The 27,011-nt window shown below is 39.7% G+C and overlaps 1 protein-coding gene across 13 annotated transcripts in view; it reads right to left on the reverse strand.

The window, feature by feature from the left end:
- The window catches only part of TENM3 (teneurin transmembrane protein 3), a 1,278,657-nt gene that overhangs the window by 968,071 nt on the left and 283,575 nt on the right, over positions 1-27,011 (reverse strand). For all 13 annotated transcript variants that reach the window (XM_067022810.1, XM_067022809.1, XM_067022808.1 and 10 more), the window contains exon 2: positions 15,880-16,042. The gene's annotated coding sequence lies outside the window, so the exon portion shown is untranslated. The remainder of the gene's footprint in view (positions 1-15,879; positions 16,043-27,011) is intronic.

Genomic DNA, 27,011 nt, shown 5'->3' on the forward strand with positions numbered 1-27,011 from the left:
GTGGGTCTGTGACAATGAACGTCCCACGTGGGTTCTGCGAGGGTTGGTTAGTGATCGCACCGAGAAGCTAGGCTTCGGTAGGGTATGGACATTGCCAACACCCAGAGCACAGGGAGAGTGGGCGGCCCTGAGCCAGAGAGCGGAACCCCGGGAGGGCAGCGCGGCCCAGCGCGTCCTGAGAAGACATCGCGGCCATCAGCGTTCGAGTCGCCAGGCTGCAAACCTTGCTGCCCGCTTAGCCCCAGCGTTTGCTTTTGTACAGCAGTTCTGACAGCTGCACGGCTCACAGCAAACCGCCACTGTCGTTTGTTCTGCTTCGGTGCCACTCGACTGTCGCAGGCTGTCAGGAGGCAAGAAAGCTCCGAACCTCACGCCGCCCGACAGGGTTTAATCATCGCTGTTGCTCCTGTTGCCTGCACAGGCCACCTTGAAACACACCGCACGCGACTCTGCTCTGCCGACAGCACTTGTGTCACAGGCTTCCACTGTGTGTGTGTTTGTTTGTTTAAAGAGAGTGATGAGCGATATTCTTTTGATTAACAAACATCAGAGAAGTTTATGTATTTGCTAAAGAAATAATACTGAAATGTATCAATTAGGAACCAAACCCACGTGAAACTGCATCTGGCTCTCCCTCTCCCTCTTCGAGCCGTAGCTGCTTTGCTCCTTACTTACTGTGCCGGAAAGAAGGGAGGGAAGGTGTCTTTTGTTTCACCGGGAGAACCGGGCAGAAGAGACCTCGTTATGTATTTATTTTGGATGTGGACCACTTTTATAGTCTTTACTGAATTTGTTACAATATTGCTCCTGCTGTAATGTTTTGGTTTTTCGGCCCCGAGGCACGTGGGATCTTAGCTCCCCGACCAGGGATCGAACACGCAACCCCTGCACGTGAAGGCGAAGTCCTAACCACCGAAGGGCCAGGGAAGTCCCCAAAGAACGGGTTATTCCTTGGACTAGAGAAAGCATATGGGGAAAGACATTAGCAACTTCTTCTTCCAGCCTCCCTTCATTTGGGAGAGCTTTATACCCATCGACCCACTTTTCCTGATCTGTGAAATAAGAGGAGCTCCTCGCCTTGGTCGAGGGCCAACTCCTCTCGCACAGAGCCACTCACTGCCGAGTAGCTAGATATGTGGGGTGTCGTCATGTATTTCCCAGGAAGGGTCTCAACTGCAGCTGATGGGGCGATAGACACCAGAGATGATTTGTATGCTTTTCGCTCATCCAATTAAGAGCCTGCCCTCAGGGGCAATATTCCTCCACCACAAAGGGGAGAAATGCAGGCAGTCCTGTCAGCACTCCTAGTATCAAACTCAAGCCCCATCAGCCCCGAATTGACCACGTGCTATCAGGCACTGCAGTCCACCCTGACAATGGTCCTCAGAGGACGGGCGGGCCAGGGGGCAGCGTCGCAAAGGGTCACGCGACAGAGTTTTACGCGATGACGTCACTCGGCCACACATGCTGTACTATCCCTTTTGGAATACACGTTTGGGTGAAAAGTTGCTGGATTTGGGCCAAATACACTGATAATGAATATAAATATTGGGGCTGATTTCTGCATGGCCACCTCAACGTTTTATGTTTAGATTCGAGCCATCTAGCAGAGTGTGTGCGTTCAAACTTTTTTAATTGTCTGAAAAGCTTCTTGGTGTTCAATGAGATGATTGACTGATGACCTGAACAATCCGAGTCCATTTCCTAGAATCATGTTATACTGGGAAAGTCATTTCTTTATTTACATTTTATTGAGTAAAAATATGGAAGGCTATAAAGAAGGAAAGAATCTTCATGAAACTAATACTTTCAAAAACTTTAAAAAGGTCACAATAAAACGAATGAGGTGAATATAGATAAATGAACTGTGAAGAACTAGGTACAAGATTACTAGGAACTGGTTTTTTCTTCCTTTTAATTAGCACCAGAATAAAAAGCCATGAACAAAATCTGGTGTCCGGGACGTGGGAAAGGCCAAGGACATCACTGCCCTAATTTACCGGCACAGGGACAACAGAATTGTCTACACAACGGTCACTGAGCTGCCCCTGAAATCCGAGGCGGGAGAAACTGGGAAGTGCTCACTCACTGGCCACCAGCAGACACCCAGGTTTGCACCTGACTTTCTAACATCCAGCAAAACACACAAGCTTGACAATGCCTTCGGAAAGGTAACCAAAAAACCAAGGGTAGGGTAACCCCTTGGCTCACCTACGTTAATATCTCAGTTTTCTGGGGGCTGCAGGTAAGATCAATTAAAGGTCTTGGCTAACGATGGGATAGAAATGTCAGCCATGCGTTGCCATGGCACAATTAGCAACTCCTTGCAGCCGCCCAGTTTTGAAATGAGAATCACGACAGTAGTCACGTTCGCCCCACCCACGGCCCCCGAGAATCGGGCTCTGCCTACCTTTCCAGCTTTACCCTAACCGTCTCCCAATCGCAAGCCTCAGGTTCTACCCGGACGGGAGACTGGCTTAGTGACTGTTAAACTTTTGATAAATCCCCATGGCCAGTCCTTTGTTAAAGCCACTTCCTTTTGCCATACCCTTCTCTTCTTTATCACTTGAAATGCTATTCATCTTTTGATGGCAGATTTCACAATCTTTCTTATCCATGAAACGTTTTCTCATTTCTCCACTCAAGTATGTTCTCTCTCTACTGAACTCTCTAAAGCTTGTTATTTGTACTTTTCTTACAAAACTGGGTTACTTTGCATGGGTCTTCTCTCTATTGTATTGATATTATAGCAATTGGAGAGCAAGGTTGTGTGATTTTATACGTGTGCGTGTGCATATCTATATACACGCACATATGCAAATCACTGAGAATATAGAACACAGTGCAGGCAAATGGTAGGCATTCAATAGATAGTAACATACTGTTGTCATCCCTTGTATTTTGTTAAAACTAGAACAGATAACTTCAACTTTGCTTGCGTCTAATATGCTCTTGTGATTGTTGGTCTGGTAACTAACTTGAAGATTTGTGATTAGTAAACTAATTTATAGCTTCAAAGATAGCTTCAACATCTGCCAACATAACCATGTCTATAAAAAATGTTTTACAAGGAATGTGCTTGTCAATTTTATATGGTTGCTTCCTTTCCCCACGTCGTTTCACTGCATAAATGAGTCAAGCCTCATTAAACCCCCAAGTTCCGTTAACTGAAGAGCATTCCCTGGTGTTGCCTGCTGGCCGAGGAGCCCCAGTCCGACATTTTGATGATCACATACATAACACAGCACCTCCTTGGTCCCTCGTGATGGTATGACACGCAAGGGCATCTCTAAACCTCTCTGCCATCTGTTTGTTCAAGGTCAAAAACAAAACTCCATGAAAACAATAGCTAGTGCCTAAAACATTTCTTTCTGGGACCTGAAATTGTGGACTATGCCACTCAGATGACCCACAGTGTCATGTCAACGGTGGCTCTTTGCTGTCGGTTGCACGGGAAGTCAGCGTGAGCCATGGGCAGGCAGCCTTGCAGGTAAGAAAAATGGCTGCAGCCCAAGCACCAACTGGCACAAATATTTTTATACACGGAACTCAGGACAAATCCATCTTTTTTCTCATTTCTGTACAACAACTGTGGGTATTATCCAAACCTAGCTGACTGTTAACTAGACAACCAGCCAGATCTATAATGCTCCATGTGGACTCTGGCTGTTGCGTCTCCATATGTACAGCCTGCTGCCTGCCTGTTTTGAATGATGGAGAGCTGGGCGGGGAATCCAAGAGAGAAGGATTCAATGGCAGAGGCTGCCTCTGCTCTCGCCTGCTTGGGGGAGATATTTTTCTCTTTGATGCTCTGATAGTGTGGCTGATAATAGACGGCTCCAAGCCCTCTCCTCACTTTCACAGTATTTCTTTGTGAAGAGCCCCTGACCGAGAGTTCCTGGAGGACCAGCTGCACGTGTGAGTGCCTTCGGGTGGTACACAAGCGTTTCAGTTCTTTCTTGTCTTTCGTGTCTTACTCTCTCACACTTCAAAACTTGGGGACTCTTATTTCCTTCAGACAAACAGTAGAAGGTGTAATAAGCAGGGACATATGACCACACACTTCCACGTCAGACGTTAGTTTTCAGCTCTGAACTCTCAATCTCTGTCGTGTAAGTGGCAGCAGGTAAAGGTCTTAAACTCTTTCCAGCAGAGAGAATAAGGCTTGTCGGTCGTTACCTTGTCACTGAGCTATTTTTCATTTCTTATTTTTTTTCAGTACTCTCTTTTTCTTGGTTATATATTGCTTGCTATGATATTTTTAAAGATACAATTTTTAAAAATATATTTTGGAAGCAGGAAGAGAAATTTCTAGCAACTGTTGACTTTACTTTTTCTTAATTTTACTCTCTGTTCTGGGCTATCTATGCAGCAGGGGTTTGAGAAAATAAAATTGGGGGGGTGGTGTTCATCATTTTCACGCCAAATAGTAAAATGATACCACTGTAGTGTGAGATAATAAGTATTATTTTCTCTATTTTGGTCTTGATTGGTACCTACATTCCACTTTTAATCCAAATGTAGTAACAAGGAATTCGACAGCTTCTACGATGAATGACCTTGTCAGAAATGAGGGCTCATGTCTGCTGAGCTGCTACAGTGCAGTGACTCATACCTGGGTACAGCCCGAGGTTGGGAATATCAAAACCAACTGCCTACATAGGAGAAAAATGAGGAATATGAGTCCAGGCTGCTGCTTTTAAGTCAACGTCCTTAAAAATAGCAACTTTGGTGAAGAAAATTGAAAACAAAAAGCAGGAAAAGGGTGTTAGGAATGAGATAGGAGTCAAGTTGATGGATTACCAAAAACACATAGATACACCCAAAGAGACAGGCTCAGGCACGTGCAAAAATGTTATGATACTATCTCTGGGTCTTCTTTTCTACCTGTGCTTTATTTACAGGTCAGCATTTTTTTTTTTCCCCAAAAGATCATGACAGAAGTACTCCATCAAAACTCTCAACCCCACTCCAACACACAGACAGTTGAATCGAATGGAAGGAAACTAAACTTGGGTGAAGGAAGCAGCAGGTTCCTGCTCCACGGCTATGGTCCTGGGGTCTTCCTGCAGAACTGACTGGGGGTCTTTGGTGTGAGAAGCGTGGGGCTTATGGTTGTTACTCCAGAGCTTACTCCTGCTGTCGCACACTTCTGAAAATGTGTAATGGGTTCTGGAGCAGAAAGGAAGTTCATAACAACATATAGGAGGGAGTTCTTAGAATGGGCAGTGGAAGAAATTTAAGAGTCCTGGATCACAGACTGGGAAATGGCAGGGTTTTTTTTTTTTAGAAGAACTTTGTGATGATTAAATTCCGTATTTAAAAAAATATTCTGACTCAAGTTCTGCAGGAGACAATAGGATTCACTGAAAATAATTTTGCTTTCAAATCATGGTCTTGAGTGAGAAGACTGGACCCACCCCTTACTGAGGATCTCTATAAACCTGCAGTTCTTGATCCGGAAAGTAGCACTAATCCTGCAGTGTTATTATAAATAGGGATAGAATGATGTTGAATCCCTAGCATCAATCTCCTCACAAAACTAGCGCTAATATTTTTTTCTAATAAACACAAAGCTATAAAGAGCAATTTCTAATCTTCCTACTGAGTGATATGATCAGTTAACACTTAGGCGTGGTGTCTATTTGAACAAGCTTGGAGACCCAAACAACAAACAACCAGTGAAATGATTATTTTCACAACTTACTACATTCTAAAATACCTAAAAGTAATTATGTCTCTGTAGAAGTAGACAGAGCTTAAATCGAGGATGTGTTAGTATAAAAATTAAAACAAAGTAACTGATAATCCTTTTCTAAAAATGCATAGGTGTTTTTTCATTTAGCCTCATCACATCTGGACTCTTGTTCCAAGCTAATAGCGTAATGTCATATCATGGTCCTCTAAGAATAATTCTGCGAGTTTCTGTTACACTTTCTAAAAATTACCCACCATGTGGGTTGTCCAAAATGGACACAATAAACCTTGGAGAAGAAGTTAGAGACAGCTGTAACCTCCCATACTAAGAATTTTGGAGTAAAATCCTATTGAGCTATAACTCCAGAAAAGGATCCATTGGAGCCACTGGGTAGAAAAGTCAATCCTGCCTAATTCACCTGAACAGAAACAAGAAAAAAGTGCTAAAAATGGTTTTATTTAATTGTTGTGATAGACCCATGGACCTAATACAAGTGATAGAATGGGTAAAACCATTAAGTACTAAAGATAAATTTTCTTTGGCTTTCCCTACCTTTTTCATCATTTAAGACACATATTAGGCACCATATAAGACATGGTCCCTTCTTGCATAAAGAACTCATCATCCTCCCTTTTCTTTGGGTTCTTCTACCCCCTGACCATGAAATCTGTGTATCTTCAAGCCACCTTCCAGGAGCTAAGGACCTGTCACAGTAACACCTAGCTCAAGTTTCAGGGCTGGAAACTTTCTCTTCTCATATCCATTAAAACATTTCTTTTTTGTGTCTCATTTCCTCTCTGTTTTCTGTTACGGATGAAAGCAAATCTATAACCTAAATCTACTACTTTAGCAAGCAGACAGACTAATGGATTAATACCTGATAACTGGGTTCTGTGTCATTGACTTGGGAGAGACTTTATTTTAATAAGGGACTATTCAAGACCAAAACACTAATCTAGAGATGTAAATAATTAATGGTCTTATGATAAGACATTAAGAGACGTATTTTGGGCAGGTGGATGTTTCTAGAGGCCCTTTAAACATATTTTATACTTGATCTGTATATTAAGTTCTCTCTGGTTATCACACTTCTAGAAAGAGGTCAAATTTGGTGATAAAATACATTAATTTTAAGGAGAACCTGAGACAAAATTAATGGTCTAAGGTTGTAATATATAGCTTTTATCTTGCGATATTCACAAAAGAAGTCGAACTTGTCAACACCACAGCCATCTTAAAAGTGTACAATATGGGCAATGAAAGCAGAAAACTATAATTTCGAGAAGAAATCGTCTTTTGAAACACTGTAGCCAGAGTGCTCTGCAGATGAAAAGTAAGTAGACTTTCTCCTCATTACAATCACATACTCTCCCTCAAACGTTTTTCTTTTGAATGGGCAAAAATGAGTTTTCCTCTTTTAAAAAAAGTAGTATTTCAAACAATGTGTTTGCTTGTGATAAGAGATCTGTTCTAATGTCTTTACAAAAGAGGACTTTCAAAATGATATGTTATGGGGGAAAGTGTTAGGATTACAAATCACACTGATTTTAAAAGGACCCCAAATTCTGTAAAATTGTTCCACCCTTTGCCAAGTTCTTTCAGGGAGATGCATGTTTCTCTGGAAGGTTTATGGTAGAGTTATTTGTTAGTTCGCATTGCTTTGTGAAGAAAAAATAAAGTCTCAAAGGACCCCTCTTAGGGAAGAGATATGGGAACATATGTATACATATAACTGATTCACTTTGTTGTAGAGCAGAAACTAACACACCATTGTAAAGCAATTATACTCCAATAAAGATGTTAAAAAAAAAAAACCAACAGAACCCCTCTTAAAATTTCTCAAAACTTAGCTCCAACCATTTTCTCCTAATCATAGGGGGAAAAGTCAGTGTATCATCTTCCTAGGAATCTCCTCTATATTAATACTGTTTAGACAGTAACCTACTATGATGCCAACTTTGCTATATTTTCCTGCTATATTTTCCCCCAAAATAAATGCTTTTCTTTAGCCTCTTGATCTTACAGCATTATAGTAGAGATCCTCTAACACAGAATTTAATAAATATATTCAACCTACATTTCTCGTTTTGCAAAGTTATTTGAAAAATATTTTAGAATTATTCTATAATGTTCTAGATTTAAATTACAGTGTAATAATTTATGGGAGGTGTATGCAATGACATCTGGCCCTTGGCCTCTTGTCTAACAATACAGTAGACAAGAATTATTACTCCATAATTCACACCCTGTCATGTCTTATTGCTTAATTAAAGCACAACCTTCCTCTACATGACAAGCAATTGGACTGTTAACATTATAGATGATTATCCAACCTAACATATTTTATTTTTACAACTTACTCTTTTTATGAAATGAGGATGCTTACTTCAGGTACACCCACCTCTGAAAACATGAAAAACCTGTTTCTTTACTTACCTTCTGGCTCTTGTACAAATTGCCACTAACTAAAACATGGGCAAAGTATTAGATGCTACAGATTAGTAATTTAAATATGGAAATAACAGTCCAATATCTAACAAGCAAATTAATGAATGAGTTTGACGGCCTCTGAGTGTAATAGTTTCTTTTCCCTGGTTGTTTTTTTTTTTTTGGCCGTGCTGCATGGCCTGCGGGATCTTAGTTCTCTGACCAGCGATCGAACCCGTGCCCCCTGCAGTGGAAGCGCAGCGCCCTAACCACTGGACCGCCAGGGAAGTCCCTGTTCTATTATTGATCAAGCAAACACTAGGGGTGATGCATATGTGCTTGTACTTGTAAAATATATAAATGCATAGGGTGTATACAAGAAAACCTTAAAACTCTACTGAAGAACTCAGAAGAGGATAAGAAAATGACAAAGGCTAGTAATCATGTGAATAAGAATATTGTGTAGTGCAAAGGTATGGATTTTCCTCAAATCTATGAATCTGACAGTAATTCAATATAAATTTAAAAGTCAACAGGATTTCTTTTTACCTTGATAAAGTGATACTAAAATTTTTAGGTTAAAGTATAAGTATTCAAAACTTGCTAGAAGAATCCTTGGGGAGGAGCAACGAGCATCACCTGGTGATGTCCTATGTCATATAATAAAGTATATCCCAAATGGTACAATAATTAAAAGAGTTTGGTACTGGAGAAGATATGATAAGAAAGATCAATGCAAATCTGGAAATAAACACAAATGCGTATAGAAATTTGGATTATGACATTAGTAATATTTGAAATAAATGGGATAGAAACATTTGGTTAATTATTTGAAGAAAAAATAAATAAATCTGGACCCCTATCTAATTCTTTACAGCAAATAAATCTCAAATGGATCAAAATTCAAATATGAAAAATGGAACCATATAAATTCTAGAAGGTAAATACATTTATAAGCTGACAAGATTTTTTTACACAGGATGCAAAATCCAGAAGACATAAAGAAAAGATTGAAAAAATAGCCAAGGACAGTATAACTAAAATCAAAATGCAAATGAAAATCTCAGAGAAACCATATTTAATATGCTTGAAAAAATAATCTTCCTAATTAAAACAATATTCCAATCAAACACAAGAAAGATGATTACCACAATAGAAAAATAGTCAAAAATTAGGAAAGCTATATTCTTTTTTAAAATTGAAGTAGCATTAGTTTATAACATTATCTATGTTTCATGTGTGCAATATTATATCAATGTCAGTATCCTAGTTGTGATATTGCACTGCAAATCTTGAAAGATGTTACCTTTAGGGAAAACTGTGCAAAAGATATAGGGGATCTCTCAAGATTATTTTTATAACTGCATGTGAATCTACAGCGGCCTCAAAATTAAAAGTTTAATTTTATAAAGGACAGAAAAACTAGGAAAGACCATATATAGGAAGAGAACATTTCTAATACCCAAGAAACACATGAAAATAGAATTGTTTTTAGTCCAAAGGCAAATACAAAGAAGTATGATAAGTCATGTTGGTGAGGGTGAGGATGGTAAGGGAAGCAGCTCTCATTCACTGCTGACAGAGCTATAAATCAGTCTCATCTTACTAGAAGGCAAGTAAGATCTATCTATCTATCTATCTATCTATCTATCTATCTATCTATCTATCTATCTATCTATCTATCTATCCCGTAAGATGTTACAGAAAAACTTGAACGAATTTTTTGGCCAACCCTATACATTTGCAAATTTTAAATAAATTCTCATGCCTTTTGACCCACTAATGCCAATTTACTTTGTGAATAGAGCAGCAAAGATTTCTCAGATATAAGTATATACAGACATACATTACGGCGTTGTTGCTAACAGTGAAAAACTGGAAATACCTAAAGAGTATATCAATGGAGAAACGTTCTGACGAACTGAATTTTGGCGCACGTTCGTGAGGGAGCAGCTGTTAAAGAGAATGAGGCAGATATCTGTGAGCCAATATCTATCTCTCTATCTCTATCTATCACAAGTAAGGGGCGAAAAAGCAATGTGCCAGACAATGGGTACATATATTTCTGTTGTATAAGTAAACAAGTATTAGCCGATCATTCTATCTCCCAGGTCAAAGGAGCTAGATCGGATGGGGAGGAGGGGGGCAAATGGGTCAGTGTGTAGGGAAAGGCTTCTGTGGGCTCCATCTTCTAAACCTCTTGGGCTCTGAGTAGCGCTGGCTGGACCTCAGCCCCTCCTGGCAGTGCCCCACCGTGTCACCGCTTCTCTGTGCGCTTTTCTCTACCCTGGTAGCACAGGGGCCGGGCAGTGAGCTTAGTGCCCGGAACTGTCCAGACCGTGATGAGCGCATCAGAGACCCACGTGCCTGTGGGTAGGTCTCTGCACCGCTCCCTCCCTTGGCTTGGAGGATGCGAGGCCACCCAGACCCGCCCCTGCTCTTACTTAGTGGTATCTACATAAGTAGAGGCATAGGTATAAGTCAGTGGCACAAGGTAAGCAGATAAACAGCTGTACGTAGGGAATTAATAGTCAAATAGCACAGCATTCCTATCTTTCCTTATTATCGCTTACAGACCGCCGTCCACTCTCCCTCCTCAAATACCCCATCTTGGAATAGCACATCGCCAGGTTATATCACACTTCAAAGCTACTCCTTACCAGTCTCCCCCAGGCCCTCTTCTGCATTGCGTGGACAGTTTTCAACCGAGTTCATTCTCACTCTTTCTAACATGACTCCTGTCCACCCCCAGGTGACTTGGATCTCCACGTCGATCCTTGCAACAGCAAACCTAGCCTCTTAGACCTGAGCCCGCAAGTCCTGTACTCTTTTTAACCTCTTCTACATGGTCACAATATTGACATTTTTTCAGCACAAATGACCGAAATCTCGCCATTACCTCAATTTTAAGCACTCCGTTCTTTAGCACCGACCCCCTCCTCATTCCAGCTCATTCCCTACAGGCCTGGAACGCCTCCTGCAACGGGGCTTACAACCTTTTGCTCCTAACACCATTCCTCTGCCTCTCATCCCCTCATTTCGTAGCCAGCTTAAATTCCACAAGCTTATGCTGTAATCACCCCCTTGCACACGCCGTCAACTCATGCACCCGCTGCAGCTCCTCGATATCCCCTTGGCAAGACTCCGACCACTGCCGCCGACTGTGCCTCCTCCGTACCTGCACGTGCACAGCCGCGTATGCTGAGGGAACATGGTGAATGAAAACCCCGCGACCTTACACACTGGTCTTATCCTAAACTCCTGACCACCAACCTCCATGGCACCTTCGTGCTTCTGGTTTCTCACGTTATTCTCTCAGTCTAGTCGTGCTCCCTTCCATCACGACCTTACACGCTCTCCTCCACCTTCAAACCTCCACCATCCTCAGTGTCAGCTGATGTCCTTGCTTCTATTGCATTAAAACAAAGCGGAGAAGCTAGACGAGCTCTTCCGTAAGGTCCCTCCTCATCTGCCCACCTTTCTGTGTTTGCACTTGTCGATGCCAACTTCTCCTCGCTGGATCTCCCTCCACACTTGCGTGAAGGCTGATGCTCTCACACCTACATACAAAGAACTCCAGCAGATATTTCTGGCATCAGCAATTCCCATTCAATCAATCAAGATCCAATTCAATCAATTCGCATTGATTGAATTGCCCTTACCAAATATAAAACATACTGTTATTGCTGTTATCTCAAAGGAAACAAAACTTTCTCCCCACTTCCAACTATAGATAGCATCTAATTGTTTTGTCTCTATTTATAACAAGATTCCTTCAAAGAGTGATCTGTACAGATTAATTCTAATTTTTCTCTTCTCCTTCTCTTGAGCCCATGTCAATTAGATTTTCTCTCCCACCACACCACAACTGACCTAACATTGCGAATCCAATCCAATCTTCAGGTTCCTCGATATAAGGACAACATTTACAAATGGCTTCCACATGGTTTCCAGGAAACCACCCTTTTCCGGTCTCCCCCCTCTTCGCCGGGTAAGCCTCAGAATCCTGACTTCTTGACATTGGGGTGCTTGTGTCTAAGCCCTGGGTCCTCTTTTCTTCTCTACCCACAATGGCTCCTCTAGTGATTTCACCCCGTTACGTGGCTTTAAATACCATCTATATGCTGAGAATTCCTATCTCTAACCAAGACCTAAACTACAGACTGTGGCTGTAGTTGACCTCACATCTCAGACCCAATCCATCACGAATTCTGTCAGTACCAGCTTCAGAATATACTTGGAATGGAAAACCACGTATCGCCACTGCTTCCTCTACCTTCCAGGCTCCAGCCACCACCGTCTCTTGCCTGGATGATTACAACAGTCTTCTGACTACTGTCCCTGTTTCTGCGCTTTCTCCTACTTAGTCTAGTATCAATGCAGCAACCAGGGATGTCCTTTTAAAACATACATCAGGATCACCTTATCTCTGTTCAAAATCATCCAATGTTCCACATCCCGAATATACAAAATCTTTTAAAAGCGTCCCATGTTACGTGGATTAAAAGCTAAAATTTGTGAGAAATCTCCAGCTCTGTGATTCTCCTATGCTCTTCTGCTCCTGTCCTCTCCAGCTCTCTTAGTTCCGTTGCACTGCTTTCCTCCACCCGGTAGAGCTTTCCTCAAAGCCTTTGCACGTGCTATTTCTCCTGCCTGGAGCTCTTCCCCAACTATCCACTGGGTTCCTTCTCTCCTCCTTCGAGTCTTTGCTTAAATATCACTTTCTCAATAAGACCTTCAAGTCACCCTTCCTTGTTTTACTTTTTCCATACTATTTACTTCTCTCTCTCTCTGTCACATTCACACACACACACACACACACACACACACACACTCTCACACTCACACACATACACACAGTCTTATTTATTCTGTTGATAGTCTGTTTCTCCCCCACAAGAATGTATGTCCCATGAAGGCCAGAATTTTTAAAAATTTGTTTTGCTTACTGTTACACCCTGGCACCAAAAATAGTGCTCGATATGTAAGAGACTCTGAAGAACTATTTGTTGAGTGAATACATAAATGATATGTAGATATTTAAAGGGATATGAATTTCTGTGCAAGAAAAATTATAACTAGTAATTATTTGAGGGGAAATAATTTTTTAAATGTACTTTTTCCCCCTAATCATGTACATCATTAGTTTTTGTTATTTAAAATTACAACAAAAACGATATTAGCATGGATATTACAGGATGTTATAGGATATTTGTTGGTTTTTTCAACATGCTCCTGTTGTTTTAGAAACAAGGCAACACATTTTATTAATAAATCTTCAAGATCTTTAAAATTGTTATTAAAGCTACAAGCAAGAACTTAGCCCAGAGATCAAACAGTAGAATAATGAATTGCCCAGCTAACTGAATGGTCCCACATCTAAAGAGTTATATAAATTCCAAATGAAGAAATAGTATAAGAAACCTTTCGGGTGATTGAAGCAAGTGACTGAAGCAGTAAGCATATGATAAGTGATCTGTTTCAAAGACCAGAGAAGCATTTACCGAGGATTTTTGGCCCTTGCCATGGTAGAGAGTGGCCAGCATGTCTTTTGCTATGTTCATTCACGTACTGGCTAGTAACAGTATGCTTGTGATGAGATGTAGGAATTGGAAACGTGGATCTGACGGTCCATGTTCAGAAACAGGACAGAGTAAGAAGCGATCTGATTGGCTTGAGTGATAGGCTATTACGTTAAGGGCTCCATCCCAGGCAGCGTGGCCCCCTGGACGTCAATGGGCTCCATCTCTTCATAACTTAGGACTTTCTGTCGGGCACCAGCCCTTTGATTACCCACCGTATATGAAGACAAAAGCGGATACTAATGCAGGCACCTTTGAGCAATGGGAATCCAAAGGTATGTTCCACGTAGTACGATGAAAGAATGTTGAGTTTTTGTTACCCGCATTAAAAACATGTGAATTCAAGGAGAATTTTCTGCCAATTTACGAACATACGGTTACTTTTGCTACTAATAAATATTTCTATGGGTATGAAACTATGAAGCACACAGTGATACGGCCTTTTCATCATTATTAAAGATATAAACTCTCAAGAGATATGAAGAGATTTAGGTCATTCCATGCATAATTTCTTACAAAGCCACTTCAACGCCCAAACCTTGCTCAGTACATAAGAGGTGATGAAGGAATGTGGTCTGAACACATAATAACAGAAAATCAAAATAAACACTTAGGATTTTTGAGGGCCATGTCTCCTGCTCCTTCCACCTAAATCATTTTTTTAACTAGTTAATGCTCGATTACTTATATTTCCATGATCTTGATACATTGTATTTGGGTCCTGCTAGCCACCCAATAATAAAAGAATCTAAGTAAAGAAGCTGTTGCATTTTTATTCCATTTCAGTCCTAGCGAGATAGTCTTGATGTTAAAAGCATTTTATATTTTTTACGAGATTATCAGCTCAAGATTTTCTGATCTCTCTCAATTTTTCTCCACTTCGGTTTTTCTCACAGGTAATAATAAAGCCATTTTGAGAGAAATGTAGACATCTTATGATTTTCTTTTTAAGTGGAGCGTCACATTTTTCACAATTTGAAACAGTAGGCACAGCAAAGTGCCCTGCTGTGGAAAGAGGAAAAAGTGTGAGAACAACACGTTCTCCTGAATTTGCAGGAATCCAAAGTCTTAAAAGGATTCTTTTTGATTTTTGCTGCTAGGACACGGTGGTCCCCTAAATACTTCTGAATCTAACCCTGTTTCCTTCTATCACCTTCTTCTCTACTTTGGCCAGTACTGATTTTTTGGAATGTTTGGGTTCTGTATTTTACTTATTACTTCTAAAACTTACTGCAGTGCTTCTGTCGTTTGGAATTTTTTTCCTTTTGTTCTCACTATCTGCTTTTCCACTTCTATCCATGTTGACGTATAACTATTATGCTTAAAACTTTCTCAGTCTAGTTTTCTTTGCGGTTTTCATCTCTTTACTCCCACCTTTTAAAAGTCTACATAGTGAAACTCAAGCTCTATTTGTATTTTGTCTCAATAATACATATATTTAATGATATATTTTAAGTAAATAATTTAATATCCTGTATTATTCATATTTCCTTGACAAAAGTTGAGATACTGTGTTTTTCCATAATTTTTAAGACAGTTAAAAATCTGTGAATAAAACTTTCAGATATAAATGAAGACATCTAATATGGTGTAATCGTCTTCAATTTTAGCAAATAGCCCTGTGCTTGAATTTTATTTTAGACCATTAAACCACCTAGATTATATCAAATGGTTTTTAGATTTCGTGAAAGTGAGAGCCTCAGAATACCTCTAAATTTCTTTCAGAATGAAATAAACATAAAAGAAATATTTCAGTGTGGTCTTTAGGTGTGTTTACAGTTAGGTACATTTCTGAAAACTAAACTCAAGGACTACGATTGGATTTGACTTCAAACAATCCCTCCATAGCACATGTGCCGGTTGCTATGCGACACAATTTAATACCAACAAATGACGCCAAGTGATTTTTGCATACTATAATCGGCCTGTGTGCTTTGCGGCTTGAAAATTGCGAAGAGAAGGTGGTTATTTAAATTTCAATGGCTATGTTAAAATGTTACTTTTTAAATTAAAAACGAAACAAGGACTAGAACACAAAACCTACATCTTAAAACTGAAGAAAAGACGTGACTTCTGTGATACTAAATGTGCCACAATCTGGAAAGTTTCTCTTTCACTCTTTGGGAAAGCAAAGAACATATTTCAATAACTTTTTTATGCTGGTCTACTCACCTAGCTTCTCTGATGGGTTGGCTGTAGGAAGCCTGTGTAGAGGCAGGGCTCAATTAGTGTAATTTATGTATCCTTGGACGTCAATCATTCCTGTTGAGAGGTGCGACTGGTAAGCTCTCAGTGCATTAATTAAGAGCTTATCTCAGCAGAGCCATCTTTCTACCTAAGGACCAAAAAGAAAGTTTTAATTAGATTTTTAAAAGCAAGTATGTCATCTATGAAAGCAAGTACCGTTCTTTAGTTAGTCTGTGAGGCCACAACTGGAAGAGACTATTGCAAACCATACAAAGGGCACCTGTGTTCCATCATCTGTGATGTTATAAGTAAAAGCGGGGAGCGTCAGTCTCCGACACTGGCTTCAGGGCTTGGGCCATCACCTCAGTAAATAACTGAGGTTTGGACTATGTTGTTTCAGGGCCAACATAATTATCGGGCCCTTGTCGAATTACTGATGCAGAGCTGATGCTGGTCAAGAGCAATGACAGCGTTGAGGGCAGACAGTGTTTTTCTCCGACGGCTGACTTTTGGTCGCAGGCTAGCTTCTGACTGAACATGCAGTGGGCGACCCAGCGCAAGTTCATTGGTCCGGCGGTGGAGTGAGAGCGCTGTTGCCGGCGAACCCACAAATGCAGGGACTCGAGAGAGGTGACCCTTAGCTAGGCTCATGGGTGCCAGCTGCTTGAGAGGCTGCTCTACTGGAATGGCCTGCGGGAGGCCATCAAACACACTCCTGAGGGCTCACTTGGGAAATAATAGATACATTATTGATTAAAATATTTATAAATTAAGGGAGGGAAACAAATTTTAAAAGCCAGTTCGGATTCTAGAAGGGAAATATAGCTACTAATAGCTATTAGCCCCTCCCCCTCCATAATTAAGGGGGGGCTCGGGATGCATGCTTAGGAGAACAAACACAAACGAGTCTGCCAATGTCAAGGAAAAAGCAAATAGTGAAAACAAAAGGAAGAAAAAATACTGCACAGTCGAAACACTGCAGTAAGTTGTAGACATAAGGAATAAAGGACCAAACCTAAACTTTCAGAAAAATCAGCACTGGAAACGGTAGCCATGCAAAATTTCTGTGTTCGGAAAAGTTACAGGCAAGGGGGGCATATAAACGCAAGCACAGTGAGCACACAATGAATAACGTGGTGATTACAGGGGTGTTTCTCACAGGCAGGGCGAGCAGCGAGGACAGACGCTCCCGAGGGCAAGAGGGGCTCTGTCCACTGGCTCAACATAACACAACTGGCTTCCCAGAGTTCCTCATTGCTACGATGTTTCATTTTGTTTTTCTACGGGAAGGTGTCGGTGTCTAGGAAATCCAGTTACTGCACAGGCTATAAATTTACCCCCTAAGTAGCATACTTGACATGTACTGAATAACAGCCACAAAGCTGACCAAAGAAACTATACATTTTGCAGGTATGTGGTTTGTGCAGTACGCTTCTGAATGATAGTGTACGATGAAAACATTACTATATAGACACTTTGTCGGAAGAATAAAGTTGGAAGATTGTAACCCATCATTTATGTTAATGTTCATAGAGATATTTTATAGTCCTTTCTCCACTCTTTCCTCTCACGTGTTTTCCCAGCTATTCTGCCTCATGTATTGTACTGTATAACGTTTATTGCACGATGCATGCAGTCGCGCTCCACAGATACAATTGGGTAATTGTGCCACGTACACCAATCTTGTGTGCCTGATACATTTATGTAATGCCAACATCCTGCCTTTGAACACCTTGTCTGTGTCCTCCAATGCATCTTTTTATTTGCCTTTAAGCCCGGGTACATTACAAAGTCCAATGACCTCTTGGGCATCCTATACTCAAGGACGTCTAAATGGTAATATTCATACATACAGTTTTATGTTTTATGAGTGCGGGAAATTTGTTTACCACAGGAATCTCTTTGTTTTCCAAACAATGTTTAAATTATGTTTATGATCGACTGAGGTCAGAACACGGTGAAATGAACAGACATTTACTGCAGTTCTTTTCAAAGGAGGAAAACACCATGATGTGACTTTCCACGGGTTGCCAGCTTTTTTTTTTTTTTTCCTGAAGAAGTCTGGGAATCTGAAGGCTGCTTCCAGTGACAGTGACCAGGGCCATTGCTATACATTCCCTGTCAGTTCCTATGGGCCGTGTTTCTCAATTAAGAACATGACGGAAGGAATAGGCTTCAGAGCAGGCAGTAATTTGGGGGGCTTTTAGTCAAATATATGAATTTTCTGACTGCTTCATTTGCAGCTGCAAAAGATCCTAACTTTAGGATTTGGGGTAAAAGTCAGTCTTTTCCTGAATGAAAATTTCCTTGTTTTTTTTTTTTTTTTTTTATACAACATTTTCTCTACTTAATGAGACCTCTGGAGTCAGCTACAGTAGAAGGCCAGCTGGAATTACAGCTGGAACAATGTATCCGATATATTATACCCTTTGTGATTTGCTCTGAAATTGATTGCAGTGTTACCATGGCATCCCAAGGGAGAAACCTTGGTCTGTGTTTGGAGAATGGCGACTGGTGGGAGGCCTGGGTTTATCCTCTGCCCTGCCTGTACTCTAGGAAATTGCGTCGTTTCTCAAAGATTCTGTTTATGATGCTGCCAGACCCCTACCTTAACCCAAGACTCTCATCTCCTCAGAAACTGATGCTCTGTTACTAGCTACTTGCTTCCACTGTTCTCCCTTTTAGCAGCCGAGATGACAGCTGTAGGGCAAGAAAGTCTATGACCTTGTTTCTTCTCCTAAGGATTTGGTAAGCCTCCCCTAGTTCCTGGCAATCTGGCAGGGGTCACTGATACTCATCAATTTGATCAACTGGGGGCTGATAAAAAAAAGTGAGCACTTGTAGTGACATCTCAGAGGCTCAATCTGGTTCAATTTAAATTTTAATTTATTCACTCTTTAAGGGTAGCATAGGTGGGGTTGGTATTACTGTTTCTTAAGCGGTATTTGAGTGTACATACCCACATGAAGCTATGTTGGCTCAGAAAACAAAGACTTAGAATGCACTTACTCATAGAATAGTTTTTACCAGATGGACCAGTAAATTCTTTTGAACATGTAGCTAATTCTTTCAGTGAAATCAGTCAAACTAGCATATATTAATTTGCCACATTTTCTATACTCATGGGACTTGTATCCAAAGGCAAACGATAATGAAGCTGTAGATAAAATGACCCAGTTTTGTGTTGTCTTATTACTAGTGATTAAGTGTGAAAGAGGATTATTGTCTGACCTCCTCTACTCTTTTTGAGAAATTATATTAGAAGGAATAAAAATTCCTTTTTAAAATATATTGTGAGAAAAAAGAGAGACATTAAAACGGAACATTGGGTTCAAGTACACAGGTAACATTAGCAGTATAACCTGGGACTTCCAGTAGCCTTGATGAAAACACCAACTTTGAATCTCTTTTATAACTGAGATTCGCAATTGTGAAATGATTAGCGATTTTCATGTTTCTGTTAATGAGATTTAATACAGAAAACTTTACAGATACTAATTCAATCTAGTAATGCCAAAGAAAGACATACCAAGTCTACTGTCTCAGAATGTGTAGGTTTGGGGAGCAAGACAGAATATTCTGCAAAGTCTACTTATTTAGATAGATTTTTTTTTTTCCCTAAGCTGGATGGGTTATCGGTCTTTTACCTCTGGCATTTTATTATCCAGTTTAATGCTGAAATATTTTATTGTACCTGAACCTAGAGGTTTTCTGTTTTAACATATTTATAAGACAATAATAAATAAATGATGATTTAGTCCAGTACTGAAGTCAGGATTATAGTAAGTTTCTTTCTTTCTTTTTTTTTTTTCCAGATTTCCCCAGTTTTATTTATGTGTCTGTATGTCAAGTAGTACACAGGTTTTGTTTTTGGTTTTTTTTTTTTGGAAAAAAACCCCACTTTTCCCAATTCTGACTGAGGAAAAATGATTAGTTTGTAGCTACTTTCTTGGCATCTGAATTGTTTGGGAGAGAACAGTCCTCAAGCTTTATGGGCATTAGGTTCTATAAGTGATGTCAACTACTGTCTACTTGTACTGAATGTCTCAGTAACCAAATTTTTTTTTCTTGTAACTCTTCTTCAAGTTTAACAATAATTGGGTGGAGGGGCAAAAATTAATGTACTTCATTGAGAACATGTTCTAATGTATAATTTTTGAATTAAAGATCAATCTTTCATAATAAAAAATTTGGCAGTTAGTGAAACTATTCAAACACTTTAGAGGTAAAGTATTGTGGTGAAAACAGTGGGGGAAATCCATATTTCTTTCTTTATTTTTAAACAATGTTTTCTCGTTACCCTACTTTTTGTATTTTCATGTAGATTCTATATGTGGGCATATTAGCATATGTTACCTAAACGTGTTAATTGCATTTTTATTAAGTCAACTGATTTTCTTTCAAAGAAGATTGAGAGTGGAGAACGTTTTAATACTTAACAAATATTCAGTATTTCCAAATAATCTTGTAAATGTCACGACATTTGGAGAGCTTCACTTTTATCAGGCCATTTCCTTAAAATTTCTGTAGAAACTATACACAGGATATTTTTAAGAGAGTTTTTGGTTATTCTATAGTCCATGTCTATTCTCTACCAATAACCAAGACTTATATCTCCCGTTCTCATATTCTCAATAACTCTAAGCAAGGAGAAAAATAATGGACTATTTTTCAGTCACCTAAAAACTCTTTAGACTTAGGGTCACATTTAACCAGTTATACTTTCACATAAAATATGAATCACTTTGAAAACTGGTCTCCTTCAGTCAAAATCACCAAAACGACAAGTCTGTAATTGCAGACAAATGCATACACATGTCTGTAGACTTGCATGGATATGTTCAGTGCCAAGGAAACGTCCTCAACTCCTTCCACTGTCAGTACAAAGACACGCATGTATGTGGTGATGTGGGGTATAAATGAGACGTGATTGATTCTTTCACACTTGCGTTTATTCAGGACATTGTTATTGAGTCCCCAGATAAGTACCAAGCACTATGCTGTATTCTGGGGACAAAATGATGAGCAAAGCAGATGAGGACGCTGCCTTCATTAAGCTTCCATTTATATATATATAATGGTTACCTAATACCTCAGTACATTTATCCATTAGTCTCTACATTTGTCTATTTTATGTACCATGCATCCTAATACTATTATCAATTCAGTGATTTTTCACTTTCCACAAACACTTAAAAAAACATACTCTGTGTTGAAGTCTGATTCGCCACGTATGATGATTGCAAAAACAAGTCTAAATGGTTTCTGGGCATTCAGTATAAGGGAGAATTTTCAAAGATACGTTTATGGCTTAATAATTAAGTCGGGGTGAATGTGCCTGCTGGGAACTTCTGCAATAAGAAAACAGAATGGCAGGTTCCAAGCCACAAACAAAGAACTTTTTCTTTCAAAGATCTGAGTCACAGCATAATAGTATTTAATATTAGTATTTAATTTAATAATAATAGTATTTAATAATATTAGTATTTAATAGTATTTAGTAGCATCATAGTATTTAATAGTTTTGCATTTTTAAATGCATAATGCCAGAATTTCATGGTAAGGAGTCTTGAACAATTATTCAAGTTCAATCCAAAAGGTTCTGAGAAAGGATGGGAAGCAAATACTCAACAACATAACTATCCCAGGAACTCTACGTGACAGAAACAGTAAGATACGGTTGCTTTGACCTCAATTCTGGAGCCTCCCGTCTCCCCACCCATAAGGTACTCAGACTCAGTCTTTTTCTGCCTTCTACACACTAATCTGCAGCTGGTGACAACATCTCAAAACTCCAAGGGATGCCCACAGGGGGAGACGGCTGTGTGGGGACAGTCCTGAGGCTTGCCCCAGAGACCTCCAAGTGCTCAGGTTTTATCAAAAGCTACAACAGGAGAGCATAAAAGAGCGCACGAGTTAGCCACTCTTCCTGAGATTCGGTGAATTCAGTCACCCTTTTCTCGATAAAATGATCACAGAGAAACGATACTAGTCCACAGAGATAAGCAACAGCTGGGATGATAAAGATATGGAAACATTCTGTTTCAAAGATACGGCCTGAATTGATTACAGAAGTTTTGGAAAAGAACTTCTTTTTAAGGCAGCATTTTAACATACATAGACTTCAGAAGATTGGACTTAATTATACCTTGATATCTATTTCCGTTTATCAACCTCCATCTATTTATCTATCCTCAGCAGTCAAAGAAAAATAAAGTTTTACTGTCACTCCATGGTAGTAACTGGAAGAAGCTGCTGAGATACTGATTTTCATTCCAGAGGTCCAAGGTTGAAAACACAACTCCCAATCTTCCTCCGCATCTTCAGGCCACATGAAACCACAGCAATTTAGAGAACTCTCCGAACAGTTAGGCAGTTCTAATCTGTGTCCATCCGCCTCCTTCATTTCCTCCTCAATAAAGAATGGATAAAGCAATGATAGGTCTTTGCTGACTCTTAAATTCTCCTAGTATACAAAAATTATCTCCTGGAAATAAACGGACATCTATACAATGGTCTGAAAATGGGTGGAAATGCGATTTGCTGGTTTTTCAGGTGCTCTGTGTGTTCTGTGTTACTTTTGAGCCAGTTCACCACTCCACTTATCTCCTTACTCTATCTCCACCTCACCTTCACCTCAGAACACAAGCTTCTGTCTCACTGAGTCAGAGACTCAGGCTGTTATTTTGCCCCCCTTTTCTTGGTTTCCTACCCAATTTTCTATTAATTGGAACTAACCCACATATCAACAGTGCAACTACAAATGTTACACCAATCTCAAACGGAAACCTCTTTTTTACCAGAAACACAGTCGATAACTGTGTAGATATAACAACTGTACTAAGTACAGTCTACCTGATTTATGAATAGGGTATTCTCGGTAAGTGGATTTTCAAAATAATGGCTGCTTAGCCCTTTAAGAATCATTATGCTTTTATTTTTTTAAATCATTTTTGTTTGGGATCTTAGGGAACAAATGAAGGCACCCCACACTTCTGCAAATTAAGAAACTGTCACAGGAAATGAAATCAAAATAATCTGAATTAAGTGAATAGAGAGGTGCTTCTAGATGTAGAAGAAGGGTGACACGGTCCTTTCACGGAATGGCTTCAGAATCCACTTTTGCTCTGCTTTTCCTGCTGGGGTCACTTCTAAGTTCTACAGTCGTTCCTTGCCAAGGTCGGTCGGTGGGCTTCTCTCTTCCCAAACACCTCACCTGTCCTTCGGTCCCCTCTCCCTACCACGCATCCAATCAATTCTCAGTTGGCACTGCTGTTGGGTTTCCGTCCTCAGATTATAATTAAAGCAGATTGGAAGACTCCTTGGGGAAACCTGACAGCTAATTTTGTGCATGACAAGTAAAATATATGCAGAGAGTATTTTCTTCTTGGATTCACATTCTTTTTCCTTTCCCATGTAATTTTAGATTCCTTCTGCCTTTGAGGTTTCTATGTGAGTTAGAGATTGATATACAAATAATATACAGTCTGGCCATATGCCATCAATCTAACATGCTCCCTTACGTTACAGAACTCACTCTGGGCGCAGGGAGGTGAGACCATTGGAGCAACCATCTTCTGTGTGACGTTTATTCATAATAATGTTCATTTGTCTCTTTCCTTTGTTGATGTACAGTACAGTGGACTGCAGTAGTTTTATTTTATTGTATTTTACACACACAGGCGCAGTAAAGAATATTGAGCAGATAGCTCCTTTTAACCAGCTACCCTTAGAAAATCAAGTCCATGTAACAAAAGCATTAAGTTAAAACATGTTAAATTAAAACCACGCAGTATCTTGCATTTGAATAGGCATTCAATAAATACTTACTGTATTGAACTTCGTAAAACATACTCATGTATTAAAAATGTTTACTCACACATTAAAAGGAATCGTCACTAAAACTAAAATTTAGCAGGGAATCCTTAAAATAGCATTCTTTATCTATTTCATTAAAAAGTACAGAACTTTAAAAGTATTCTCTGTCCTGGTATTTTGAACATATCTCGTATGGGGTTCTTTTCTGCCGCTATCACAAAACGGATATAAGCTGAGTAAAGAATCAGCAGACTCTTAAGCTGTGATTCTGACATAGATCCTTTGTACAAAAGTAATTTAAATAAGCATAATGTACATAGGATTCGTGCTTTTATCTGGGTGGTCTACAACTCATAAGCTGGGACAAGATTTTACAGTCTTTATACTCTCTTCAGAAATGCCCATTCTGCATACTGAGAACTGCTGTCCAGGAACAGTCAGGTCAGTACTACGAGGGTGACAGATCTTATCTTGTTAAACATATAAACAGAGCACGAGTCACATGTTCACTTTGGTGCCTGAATATCTTCAGTCTTACAACTTAATCTGGGGAGTTGAATTTGCCACACGTACACGTTATACTAGAAGCCTCTTAAAGCTGCACCATGTAATTACCATTTGTGGTCTTCTATATTCTAAATCTTATAAGATTTAGATCATATTAAACGATAAAGGTATACAAACTATTAAATAGTGAATTTGCTACAAATCCTGAGAAATTACAAAAAGAAAACAAAGTACCAAAGATCTCTTGCGGCAGACTACTACCTTCCCCTCCACTTCCTGCAGATCGATTTTCCCTTTCTCTTGGAGACCTGGCTGTATCCAGCCAGAAAATAATGTCGCAGACTCTCTCGGGGGTAGCGGGGCCATGTATTTGCATTCAGGCTAACGCAACGCGAGCAGTCATCTTCTCCTGGACCTCAGCTTTTCCACTCTTGCCATTGGCCGGAAGAGGAACATAGCAGTGACTCTGCTCAGACGACAGAGATGAAAGATAACACCCTCCTGGGCTTCGAGAACAACAGGATGGGGGGATCTTGGCTCCCTGAATGTCCCGGCAGAGAAGAGGCACCCTGCCCGCCTAAACCTGCTGCAGGGTCGCGTGAAAGAGAAATGCATCCTCTATTATTTACGTCACGGTGTCTTGGAGTTCCTTTTGTAATTTAACATGTACCCTAATATCTCTGTTAACGATATGGCCCCCCGAGTTTCCTCTATAACCTAAAGCAAATAAAAACACCCTGAGGACATTTCGGACTCCTCTGAAGATGCATCAGGAGCTTTCCTTTTTGAGAATGACTTCATGTAAACAAGGGCTGCCCTTCTGCTCCATTCTTTCACTTTTCCTCACAGGAAGGACCAGAGGAGGGCAGCGCACACACATCAGGACGTTTGCTCCACGGGGATCACGGCAGCACAGTTAGATGTGCCGCCTGTCCCTCTCCTTTCACTGTTCAGATACTGTCTATGGTTCCCGACTATCTTTTGAGGCCCAGACCAAATGCCACCCTCCAGAAATAATATTTTGACTTTTTCAACTAGAAATAAGCGCTCCTTTTTCTAAACACCCGCACGACTGTATCAGTATGTGGAGACTCTCCAACGTTTATCATCGTTGCAGATATACTTTGTCTTCTACTAAAATGTGAGGTTCCTCAGTGAAGGATTTCTGATTTATTTTATAGAATTCACAGTGTTTTGCATGTACTCAGAGCAAGATAAATACATGTTAATTGCAACAGTGGATGAATAAATCCTCATTTATTAAATTATAAAACAGCCCTTATTATGCTTAAGGAGATAATATAATAATGTATCTTGTTTGTAAAAAACATTTTATACTAATTTAGAAGTCATACAAACTAATAGTAATAAAAATAATAATCTTTTTGCCATTCAATTTAGATACAACAAAATGACATAAATATCAGATGAGAATAGTAATCTTTTTTTTTTAAACACCTTTATTGGAGTATAATTGCTTTACGATGGTGTGTTAGTTTCTGCTTTACAACAAAGTGAATCAGTTATACATATACATATGTTCCCATATCTCTTCCCTCAGTAATATTCTTTTGAATCGAACGACACCATTTTTTAACTGTTTCTAGATAAAATTTTTAAAAGGCTAGAACATGACTCTACTACAAACTCTAGCTACATTATATAGTTAATCACATAACTATCAGACAGATCTGATTCTGTTTGGAAAATCTATAAGCAGTTTTAAAAATCATGTCTGGGGCTTCCCTGGTGGCGCAGTGGTTGGGAGTCCGCCTGCCGATGCCGGGGACGCGGGTTCGTGCCCCGGTCCGGGAGGATCCCACGTGCCGCGGAGCGGCTGGGCCCGTGAGCCGTGGCCGCTGCGCCTGCGCGTCCGGAGCCTGCGCTCCGCAACGGGAGAGGCCACGGCGGCGAGAGGCCCGCGTACCGCAAAAAAAAATAAATAAACAAAAATAAATAAAAATAACAATCATGTCTGATATTTACGCAGGGGCTATCTTATTTACTAGACTTTATAAGATCAAATCATGTGTCACCTGCCGAATTAAGGCACAATAGGTTCTTGGTCGATTGTGAAGTTCACATTCGGGCTATCAAATCTGTGAGTTCTCAGTTGATACATTAGCTGAGTCCCAGTGTAATCAGAACATGGATATATGTATATTATATATATAAATATATGATATAAATCATATATTTATTTATAATATGTATATAATTTTAAAAATTTGTTCTTAATATTTTAAAGTTTGGGAACCAGAAAAGGAAGTCTAAAATAGGCTTAGAAATACACTAATAGATTTTATATTCTCAGTTCTCAAATATTCTTACTTGTACATAATCTATTAAACCTGACTTAATTAATAAAATATGCTAAGTATTTTGTCTCTCTAATATTCTAAATGCCACTTTCCACCCAAGCTAAAGAAACTCATGCTCTTAAACAGATTATGTGAATTAGACAGCATTATATTATAAAATCATCAAATTATTTTTTCTCAACATTTTTTCTTATACTTGGGAGATTAGAAGAACTTGGCTTCGACGTTCAGTAGCGATATTTCATGGCCACATGAATTTACGCATGTAACTAAACTTCTCTGGGCCATGGCTTCTATATCCCTGAAAATCTGGATACTACATACTTACAGTGTTAGTAGAAAGAGTAGATGTAAAATTGCATGTAAAACATCCATTAGAGGACCTGGTACAGCAGACATTCATTACATATAAACCCCTCTGATACTCCTACGCAATGGAAAAGAAAAATGGTATTGTTCTACTCGTTTCAC

The sequence above is a fragment of the Kogia breviceps genome, chromosome 20 (genome assembly GCF_026419965.1).
Source record: "Kogia breviceps isolate mKogBre1 chromosome 20, mKogBre1 haplotype 1, whole genome shotgun sequence".
Lineage (NCBI taxonomy): Eukaryota > Metazoa > Chordata > Mammalia > Artiodactyla > Physeteridae > Kogia > Kogia breviceps.